Below are 12,311 nucleotides of genomic sequence, written 5' to 3'. Positions count from 1 at the left end.
ACCCCATCTTTATAGCTCCATGTCCAGGGTTACACCTTATAGCCCCCCACATGTCCCCTGGAGGCAGCTGTGGCTCTAATTCCTCATACTAAATTTACTTCTGAATGTGAAAAGGGGAGTATTAACACATGATTTGGTCTATGATTAAAAAGGGATTTTTTTTTCACCCAAATGGGGTGGAAGGGAAATTATAAAGTTGCATCCACAAGAATATCATTTCTAAGTTAGATGCCTTTCAGTTTTAAAAAACCCTACAAGGCTTTAATTTATTAATGAATAGCTGCTGTCTTTGTAATTTTGCTGTACTTATTCCATTACTTGTCTGACACTTCCTATTGTTAGTGCTTGAATTTTTAAGCACTTCCGCATGACTAGTGCTAATCTTCACATTTCAGGGAGGGCTGGTAATAAAAGAAGAGAGACGCATGGGTGTATAAGAACAATTATAACTAAACACGTGTTCTCAAGCCCACTCTTAACATCTCTCCATTTCTAGCATTTCTCCCTTCATCCTAACTCTCAGCTCATGAAAGGAAAACAAAAATGGAAATATAGAATTTTTTTTTTCTCCTTTATCTCCTGGACTTCAGCCCAATTTATTCCTGATCAAGAGAGAAAGAGAGCTCCTTCTCAAAGCAAAAGTACTTGCAGCACAGGGTAAAAAGATGCAGGACTCTTGTGTGAAACAAACTGTTGGCAAGCAAACAGCAAGATTCATATCTTGATTTTCTTTCAGAAAATCTTGTAGAACTGGTACAACAAGCTATTGTGAACAGCTGCTTTGAGGATATAACCTCCCAATAAACAATTTCTGATTTACTCACAGGACTGCATAGGCCTAGACAGTCTATTTGTTTACTCCCACGGATTTCAACACCTCTTCTACTTTGATTCTCTGTAACACAGATTTTCAGCAGTTAAGTGCAAAGATACTGTGTGTTTGAAAGCATCATTAAAGAACCTTTTAAAATTCATATTTTCTTAATATCCTACTATCCACACCTTGAAAGAATAGCCAAAGTATTATTTTGTAGCATTATACATTTCACTGGCACAAAAGCCAAGCATATTTAGTGTATACAATCTTCACCCACCTTACTCCCCAGCAGAAACATCTACCACCCTTCCTCCATACAGAATCAACCTCCTTACAACCGAGGGCACGTGGGTATATCCACTCACACGGGGAGTGTCACTGACTTCTAGCTGTAGTAAACAAATCGATATCGATCTCTGTGTAGCTGGAAACTACACCATGGTGCACTGATTGCTGCTGGAAGCAAAAATGGCCCTGTAAATATTAGGAGAAGGCAGACACCTGGCATGAATAGCTCAAAAGTGGGATACAATACTATGATGGCTGATAACAGTGAGCTTCAATAGCCTATCAGGTCAATATCAGCACTAAATAACACATATTCGGTCCAGAGTATTTATTTTCAATGGTTTGCACTTCGATTGTGCCTGTTGTTTTAGAGCATGATACAGCTGTTCACTAAGGCTCCCATGTATGTCTGGGAAACATCTGCATATCTTCATAACCCTTCTTTGATATACATGCACTGTGGACATCTACCTGCAGACCGGGCTCGTTTGCATCATGGCATCAGCACCTCATGGCAAAGGATGTACAGCCAAGATTTCCTTCTGTCCCAAATACCACTGACCTCTAACTCTGGTACTGTGATTTACAGCAGCTTAACTGTCCCAGTAGCATCAGTGCCTGTGTCAGTGCTTGACAGAAAGCTGTTGCTTCCATACTACTTGTTCCTCAGATGTGATGCCCCAGCACCCACAGCTGTCACTGTGAACAAAGCATGCTTCCCATGAGCAACCACATTTCTATCTGAACTTGTCACTTCTTCCATTGCCAGCCAAAAATGCAGAATCAACACAGTTCATCGCACTGGGCACCAGCAAGCAGAATAAGTAAGAAACCAGCTCAGCCAGACTCATAGCTGGGTAACCACCTTAGACGAGGTCAGTCATTCATAGCTAACAGTGATGAAATAAAGTTGAAATTTCTATCTCGTCAGCCACGGCTACTCAAAAGAGGTTACTTAATACTCAACAGCATTCAACTTGATAAGCCCTTGATCCTTTTAAGGATTTGCAATTAGCTCTCACTCTTGGTTTGTTGCACAGGGAAATGTCCTGATTCATTGTGGTCCTCCATATTCAGGTAGAAGTTCAGCTTATTTTGTACTTCTTTCTGCCTTAGCAGACAAAAATGACCTGCATTATAGTACCTCTTCTTTAAAAAAATGAAGAGTCGTTAGCAATCATCACTCTTTACCAGTCAAAAGCACACAAATAAAGCTCACTGATGTCTGAAAGTGCCAACAGACGTGCATGGCACACCTGCTTAAAGAAGAATGACTAACGCAGCCGGCTAAAAGACACTGTTTAGTTTTTTGCATAATAATTTAAGAGCAATCCTGAGGTGAAAACAGTTCATAAGAAATAAAGAGGATCAGTTCTCTATGGCTTCCCCAGCTCCCCGCCCCTCTAGTCCAAACTGTTAGTCCATCCTCTTGGTATCTAGCCCTTAGTTCCAGAAAGAGGAAAGGGCATCTCTAAATGTTACTTCCACAACTAAAAGTGCTGCACATAACCCAGAGCCGTCTGATTTTAATGCAACTGGCATATACACTGGCAACTTCACAGCACCCCTAAAGCTATATCTGGTTTGCATATGCACACCTATTTACACGAATTGTTACAAAAAGAAATTCAAACCATCACAAGAGCCAATTTCCCTTCAACATTAATGAAACGACTGCAAGCACACAATGTTCTCCTCACCTTGAAATTACAAAGAAAGTGAATATGCAGGCCAGGCTCTGAGGGCTATGGACCTCCTAAAGCAAAGTTTTCTAAACTCACAGGCCCTCAGATCTCATCTACTGAGCTCTTTCAAAGAAAGGACGAAGTCTAATATGTACTATTCCTCTCCCTACAAAGAAAGAATTACACCCAATCCTGCAGGCACGCTTTGAAAATTTATTCCTTCATATCTTTATATTTAAATAATGACATTTGTCAAAAACTTACAATAACTACTTTTAAGATCTTTTCATTCGCTTTATGTAACCTAATCACACTACCAGTGATATCTTTATTCTTCTCCAGGTAAACTGTCAGAAAAGACAGAAAAAACTGAAAGTCATGAGGAAATACTATTTACTTGTGCAGAGATGAAAAGAGAGATCTTTGGATCATGCTGTCCATGTCCAGCTACCAACGCGAAACAATTTTGTGTGAATGCAGGGGCCAGCACAGTGTCACAGCATTATTTAAACCACCGTTTACTTTCTAACCCCCCTTCTACTTTTATTCCTGTTCTCAAAGAAATAGGTACAGATAAAGGGTTTCTAGAGAAGATACCTAACTGCCTACTGCAGCCTCAGGTGAAGCAGGTATTTGCACACTTTAATTTATGTCAACAAAGTTACTGCTGGTCAGCAAAATAAGGGTCAGACCAAAGCGAGCTTCACCAGTTTTTGACAGCAGAGTATACACCCACCTTATTGTCTATTCTGCATTTGAAACTTAGTGTTTATCCCTGATTTTAAGATATAAAACAAAACGGTGCAGTCATGACAGAACTATGTCTTTATCACGTTAAACATAATTTGAAACATACCTGCTCATTCAAGTCATGAAACTTATTAAGATGTCAGGTTCATTCTGCTATCTGCTATGATAAGAACATATACAGAAGGGAGAGGATCATATCAATTCACAGACCAACAGGTACTCTCAACAATTGCCTAGATACACATTTCTGGTGTGCAGGAAATACCTCACACTACTTCATGTTAACCAGAGGTCAAAAACATGTACTGAGGCAGTAACCAACACTATGAATTTACAATGAAGCCACATGCAGTAATTTGTGACCCACAGTCACCCTTATGGGTACCAGAGCTGGGCTGGTTCCTTACTGTCTGTTAATTTATTGTTGATGTCATTCCACCTGTTCATATTTGTCCTGTGGGATGAAAATGCATTGCACAGTTCTAGAGAAACTTTGTCATGTTTGCCTTCCTATATTTTGACAGTGCAACAACACAGAAAAATCCTACATAACAAATACCACCATTGCACTATGTGCGCAGATGTCTGCCAGCACCCTTACCCTCATACAAGGCTACAGCTAGTGACAGTAAAAGCACGCTGTCCTTGCTTGAAGAGGTTGTTCCCTAAAGTTTAAGTCAACAATAAAAAGAACTGTAACGGTGACAACTGGGACTGCTGTACAAACTCTGTGAAGCGACACTTGTATACATCTCAGCAAGTCTGAGGATCTGTAATCCTCAAGCTCTGTTTTAATCTTGTAACACTTCCCTAAACTTAATGATTAAGATCTGTTCCGCATTTCTTCATTTGATTCAACTTTTTGAAGTATCAGTGTTCTTAAGACTGCCTGATAGTCCATATATTAGCAACAGGAACATTCTCCTTAACCCAAATGGCAAAGGTAGAGCAGCCTACAGCATAATTTATTTCGTCAGAATGTTTAAATTTTATTTTTGCCCTTCCTTTTATTCCTTCATGCACATTTTCCATAATCTCTGTATACTTTCTACTTCATCTTGACTTTCTAACTTCTTTTTGCACTTCCACAGTATTTTTGTTCTTATTTTTCACACACCTATGCTCTGCTCCCATCTTCCACATCTGTATTGGTGTGTCTCTTACTGAGCAGGCCTGAGAAGTCAAGCTGTAGTTAACATTTAGATGAGCCAACATTATCCAAGTGGGTTTCAGCAAAACAATTCTTCTGTCACTAATAGCAACACTGACTAAAATACACACAACTAGGGAATTTTGTTAGAGGAAAAATAAAGTTGGTTTCCTTTGTACAGAAGCTATCCTTAAGCTAGGTTTTGTTTGTAAGCAAATATTGAGGTGTAAAACATAATACAATTTTAGAGTTATTTTGATAAAAAAAAAGCTATTCTTAATCACATGTCACTTTTTTTAGCTATATAATAGTTAAAATCTTCCCTCCTTACTTCATTTAGTAGGAAAGAAAAGGTGTTACATCACATAAAACCAGTTTGCAACTTGTATTCAATTTAAGATGCAAGTTTATATTTCACTTTCCTGGTCTGCTGCCAGCAATATTTCTTCCTTGGGCTGTTGAAGCAAGATGCAGGATATCTCCAGGGCTTTCCACATGAAATACCATCACTTACATGTTTTTGACAAATCAAGGGGGTTGAGTGAATTTCTTCACAATGAGAGTGGTGAGAAACTGGTGGAACAGGTTGCCCAGGGAAGTTGTGGCTACCCCATCCCTGGAGGTGTTCAAGGCCAGGTTGGATGGGGCCTTGGGCAGCCTGATCTAGTGGGACGTGTTCAGGCCCATGGCAGGGGTTGGAACTAGATGATCTTTAAGGTCCCTTCCAACCCAAACTATTTCATGATTCTATGAGTAAGCAGATACCCGAAATGCAAACACAGGAGTCTGACAGAGAGTGATCTGCTTGAGGAACAGCTGACTAAACTCATCGACACCTGGGTCTGGACTTCTAATATCTTCTTCATCAGAAATATAATGAAATTTAAATGTGTTGACTTCATCTGCAAATTTGAATACCAAAATATTTTACACAGGCACTAAAATATGGATTAAGATGTTTGTTGGCAGACATACTTTTTAGAGTTTATTTTGAAGTTTCATACTCACATAGTAATTTGGCGGAAATGCCTGCAGAGATTATGAGTTAAAAAAACAGTGCTGTTGCAGATGCCAAATGTACCACCTGGTCAGCTGGGTTTCACGTTGTCACGATGTGCTGTGATATTATTAGACTGCTTAGCTTAACCCATCAGAAGGATACAGATCTGAGGTAGATCTAAATGTGCTCCACACACACATACTTCTGATGTCCAACTGTCTATGTAATGCTTTGGGTTGAAAGCTTCAGGATTAATTTCACAAAGAGTGAAGCCAAGACAAAATTATCTCAGTCCAACCATTTCTGAAGCAACAAAGCTAGATTTGGAACTGGTTCTCAGATATTTTTATTCCCACTCAAAAAAAGAATAAAAGGACCTTAAAACTTTGGTCAAATGCATCTGTCTACTTACATTGAAATTCCTCCATCTCTCAAACACACAAAGATCATGTAATCCCCTCCTCTCAAAATAGAAGTTCAACATTAGCTGCCTAACAGTGTGTTGCTCCTAGATGTAAGAACTAAGTTTTTTTACAGTAAAAACAGACATTCACTGGCACAATCTCCACAGGAACATACTAGAGCCCCCACTGATGTTTTTTCAGGTTGCAAGCAGACAGGGTGCTAGATAATCTCATCTAGGCTTTCCTTTTCTGTGACAGGTTGGACCAGATGATCTTTCAAGATCCCTTCCAACCTGGGCTATTCTATGGTTCTACGATTCTGTACGAGGGCAGCGTAAATCGATCTTAATTGCAAAATAGATCTAAATCATAAAAACCAGATAAAATCATCAGTAAATAAGAGTTGCTTCAGAAGAACGGAGGCTGTTGCACTTACCTAAACAGCACTATATTCCATATATACATGTGAAGGGAACTGCCTTTTAGTACTTTGAAATTGCTTTGCTTAAGTATTTGTACCATTTATTTTGCGGCTATTCTAGCCCCAGTTAAAACTTGTGACACCAGCCTTTCTTCACTGACTTCAGATTTTAAATTTGGCCTTCAGAAATAACAGCTACATCTAATACCTAAAGTAGCCAGTGAGAGCACCCTTCACCGTGTTTTGTGTTTTAAAAATCACCAAAACCAAATGAACAGTATCTAAAGCAGAAAGACTTAAAACATACTTCAAAGAACAGTTTTGCAGAGACACAAGCGTTTTTTTCCACAATATTTACTATGGAATAACAGGCAAAAGAAAATTAAATATTTGAAGAATAGCATGGTTTTAAGCTGCAAGAAGTAAATCACCTAGAACATGTATACCTCCAAGGAAAATTCTACTACACAAGATAATCACTGCTGATTACTGCTGCTGTGCTATGAATATTTCCAAATGTTCCTCTCCCAAAGGCAAGCGAGAAAAATAGTTCAAGATGGTGGCAGACAGCTATTTAAAGCTGACTTTGTACTTCCATCTCCTTTTCTACTCACCTTGTTTTCACCCAAAGTTGCATTTTCCCTGAAGAAAATTGGTTCTTGCCTGAAAACGTATTATTAAAAGCTTTTTTTCAAAGAGAGTATGTCAGTCCATAACCATAAGCCTAATCAGGACGAGAAAGAACAGAAAGTATCTCACAATCCCAACTAATGTCAACATGCTCCTGAACCAATGCCAAGGTTATAACATGTGTCAGAAAACATACGTAAAGTTCTTTTGATATTTAAAAAAATGTGCTGGAAACAACAGTTCTTTTGTTTTACTCATGTTACTACTTGTGTACATCATGGTCACATCATTGTGTTATTCTGATACATGAGAAGTATAATAAGTTTAAAAGAAGAGTTCCATTTCTTGCATACAAGACAATGATTTTCTTAAAATTATTTATTCCAGGGAAGATGCTAGGGTGTTGACTTTGGTTGACTTCCTCATCTGCCCCTTTCACTCTGCTCCTACTTGAAGAGAGATGAGCATGTGAGGAAAAGAGGAGAAAAAGGTTGTCTTTGGACAATTCAGTGAGGGTGAGGACAAAACTATCAAAGATAAATAAATATGAAATAAAGCAGAGAAAAAACCCATAGAATTTAAAAATTACTTCTGCAAACAAGTAGAGGGAAATATTAAGATGTCTGCAGCTAAAACCAACTGACATACTAATTAATATCAGAGCTACATTTACTAGGGCAACCACAGCTCCTGTAAATTTCGTTCTTTTAGTTCATTTAATTTTGCACTGAAAATTCTTTTCTTTTTAGTGGCTCAAAAACTTAAGCATCTCTATAGGTACAGACAGAGCACCCTGGAGCCTAGAAAGCTTCTTTGGGAATCCTGTATTTTCAGAATGGAGTTGTCAGACTTAATACATAAACTTTTACCTTCTCATGGTTTTACAACATTAAAATGTTTTAAAATCTAGAAGTCCATATGTTTCTTTCTAACATTCATTGCATACTTCTAGCCAACTGAAAGTCCCTAGAAACTTGCTTTCTGAAAAATTATCCCATTTCTGGACCCAAACATTTGACAGAAGGGCAAATACTTCCATCGATATGGTCACTCTTGAAATCAACAAGCAATGCAAAGCTGTGGAGGATAAGCAAACTACACAGTTTGTTCAGACCAAGCCTGAGAACACAAAGCAGGTCTTTTGCATGACTGTACCATGCATTACTGAAAGGTTGTTGTGCTGACCTTTGGTCTCAGTCACAAAACATTACTGATAATCCTCATTTTGATTCATTATTTTGTTTGGGTTTTGCTTCTAGGTTTGACCTGCTGTTTATTTAAATAATTCTCAAGTATTCCTGCTCTTGTATTCACCAGTGACTAGTTGTACTGTTTAGGGAGGAAGAGTTGTTGCACTAAACCTCAGAGATGCCATTAGAGTTACCTTAGGCTGAAAAATCAATTGAATAGTCAAGCAGGGCAACAGTTATGCTCTTTGGATGATTTGCAGAAATGCAGAAAAGTACATTGCAGCTGGAATCCACAAAACATGTTGAGTGGAGGGAGAAAAGGGGAAGCATGTGATCTCTTTTACTAGGATTTCCCAAAAGCAGCTTGGGGAGCTGAAGCTGGCACACACTCACAAGGAATGCTCAAGTGTAATGAAGTCATGCTAATTGTGAGGCTATGAAATATGTACTGCCCAGCTGGAAGCAGAAATCAGAGTACTGCTTTTATTGATTTGAGTACAATGAGAAAAAAAATCTAGGTACAAGCCTAAAAATGTCTTGAGAATTTCACATTGTGCAATCACACAGAGAACTAATATTTGCTAAAACTCATAGTCTTAAATTTTGTAATTTAAATAAATTACCCCAATAGCATCTCAGGACTCTAGTAATAATTAAAGAAACATTTCTGTTTTTTTTCCAAAAGCCATTTTGAGGAAATACTAGGATTCTTTTTCCTGTTGTCCTTTTGCAGAGGCACACTACAGCCAGGATTACGATCTGAATATCAGCACAACTTCACATTCAGGCAAACACATCTGAACCAAAGATTCTGTACAAAAGAACACATTCATTAAACATACTTCTTTCAAAAAGATATGAGAAAATACATTGACAGCTTTCCTATTGCATCAAAAACATACACTAGCTTTCCAAGAACTGCATAATAGCTAACAATGCACTGCCAGATACAATCATAAACACATGACCTCAGTGATAAAAGTATGACCTCAAAGTACAAGCTACATGTGTAGTTTCTTCAAATTAGCTGACATCAAGGACAGATTCCAGGGCTGAGGATACTAATCTGTCTTTAAAATGTTGCAATGCTGCACCAGAAGCTGTTTTATTCTTACCACTGGGATGCTAGATAAGTTCTAATCTCACCATCAATTATGAAAGATTCTTATTACAACCTTGGTTTTACAAAATTGGGTTATCTTCCAGCCGGTGGACATTTTCCTGTTGCATTCAGGGTTAGTCCACGTGTACAGCTCACTTCAGTCAGAATGACAAAAGACAATTGGTTTTGTTTCATGGTGTATTCTTATCAATGTTCTCTTCTGCTCTTAGCCAGTCTTTGACTGATAGGGTGTTAGAGGAGAGGTCCATTAATTGGTTTGTAAATAATTACAGCTAAGTCGTCACTTCTGACCATCTATCAATAAAAGCTTATCCTTTTTTCACTGGTGAATGCTTTCAAATCAGCTTCAATATCCAACTTTCAGCCACAAAATTTATTAAAATCATTAGGTACTTTTAGAGCAGCACCCACTGGTGATGGCAGAAGTAAGAGTGTGTCAGCATTTCTCTTATACCACTTAAGAGGATGGATTAGAGAGAAGCAAACTAAATAAAAAAATAACATGCCCAGAAAAAAAAAAAACCCTGAAGGCAAATCAATCATTTCTTAAAGTCGGATTTCATTTTCAGACCTTCTGAAATTTCACCAGGTAAGAAAAAAAAGCACATGCAGTACTTAGTACATGTGATCCTACACATGTGAAGCTTACGGGTTAATTACCTGTGTGCACACACGTACACAGTCTGTCTGTCCATGTTCCCAGCAATTTTTGAACATGCTGACTAAATTCAGATGTGTTTGACAAAGGACTAAGGCTCTCAAAGCCAGTAATTCCTACAGATTTTGTGAAAATATGCAGGTGTGTACATGCAAGTGAGATGTATTTAGTGCTTTGATAGAGCAGAAGGCAGCAGAATGGGCTCTGCAGCAATAGGCACTTGAGAATTACACCCAGTTGGGGAAAACAAGATAGCCAAGGAGCCTGGGAGGCAGACACACACACAGACACCCTGGCTTGTAGGATTACCAATAAGGGGAAAAGTAGCAGTCAGAACTCATGTATCAATCAGCATCTGTTCTCAAAAATCCTCGTTTCATTGGCTTTAATGCTTCAGAATTTAAGGTTCCCTTCTCCTTAGCATCTCAAGCAACACAGAAAACCTTGCACACAAATTTGAGTTTTCAGAGGAAAGTACAAACTGAAGTCTGAAAAGCAACTATAATACTTAGGCAACTCTTTCATAGGCTGTTAGTATGTTGAAGAAGTAATAAGACCATATTGGAGTCGTCACACTCTCAAAGTACAAATATCATTAAGCCAAGCCCCTATATCACATTTTGAGACTGCATTTTAGCAGCCAGCACAAAAGAAGGCAAGTTATATTTAATTCCTTGTACAGAACGCCAAAAACCAAGATAGTGTTGTATGAGAGAACTGCTTGTTCAGCATTATAAATTGACCAGAAAGCCTTTATTGCTGCTTTCCATTGACAGCCACCTGTTTCACACTAACAAGAACATAAGCTTTCCACTTACTTCAACAGAAGAGAAAGGTACTCCTTTATTGTATTATGTTTGTATTAATATCTGCCCCATTTGTCAATCAATGCTTTATACCTGACAAACATCTGAACTTTTCTATTCTACCTGACTGCACTACCAACTTTGCAGAAAGAGCTTAAGCTGCTATGCACTTAACTATAATAAAAAGGTGTATGTCAATGCACCAGCAGGTCCATGCACAAAACACAGAAATAGCAACAGTTCATGTATTATGGTCTTTCTCCTGTAACATTTACCATTAAGTACCTGAGCCAGCATGCACTGAGCATCCACATGTTGATTCACTTCAACTACATCCCTGCTTGCTCACAGAGTAAAGGACGAGTGACCATCACAGCACATTCACCCTATGCCTTTTAAATATGAATTTGTTAAGATAACAAGCAAATCTCCATCTCATATTCATAGAAGAAAGAGTTTGAAAATTCAAAGATTCCCAAACTCATGGACCCAGGTAAAATCACCATTTGGAAGAGTCGAATTATGGCTTTACATGGGAGAGATGCTTTTCCAGGTTACCCAAAAGTGGCCGGGTTTCCTCATCCAGCCCATACTTGTTCAGTTGCAGAACCTATTCACTGTTCTGCCATCAAAGGAAAAATCCAAAGACGCACAAGCCAAGCAAGCAGGAGGCAGGCAAAAGGTTATAGCCTGGCCACATTGCACGGTCCTTGCACCCTCGTCCCAACAGGAGGCACTGGGATACCTCAGCAAGATTTGGGAAATGGGCTCATGTATTAAGTAGCTTTATTCCACCTGAAACATTAGTAATCTGTTGGTCAGTCGTGTTTGACATCAGCCATGTACATGGGGAACATTTTCTGGGGGAAACTTTGTCAGAGACAGGAGTATCATCTCCCACCCATAAAGCAAAATGAACCTCATATCTAACAGATGTTTTGCCCTAGGTTCAATCACAGTGTGATTATTGGGTATTGTTAAGGACTTAATGGGAAACTCAAATGTAATTTAGATAAACACATTGCAAGGAAAGAAAAACTAGCAACATGTTTCAATTAAAACCACTGTAACCTAGGAATCTGTCTTTAGGCTACTCAGAGAAGTCTTTAAAATATGATAATCACTTAACAATATTTCACACTTACTGTTCAATGTGAACCTCAGCTACAGATTTCGTAAACTATTGCACCATTCTTGTTCCAGATGGCATGCAAAATAATTTATAAACAACAAAGTTCAGCAAGTTTATAGCAGCTGTTCCATTCCTGCACTTTGGCCACCCTCTTTGGCATAACTGAGATCTTTCAATCAGCTCCTGCCTCTTATGGGGCCTTCCAGCAGCATGACAGCATGTGTTCAACATGCTCTCAAAAAGTAGCGAGCCAAATA

Source organism: Phaenicophaeus curvirostris, chromosome 3 (assembly GCF_032191515.1).
Source record: "Phaenicophaeus curvirostris isolate KB17595 chromosome 3, BPBGC_Pcur_1.0, whole genome shotgun sequence".
Taxonomy (NCBI): domain Eukaryota; kingdom Metazoa; phylum Chordata; class Aves; order Cuculiformes; family Cuculidae; genus Phaenicophaeus; species Phaenicophaeus curvirostris.
Note: the sequence above shows the minus strand (reverse complement) of the source record.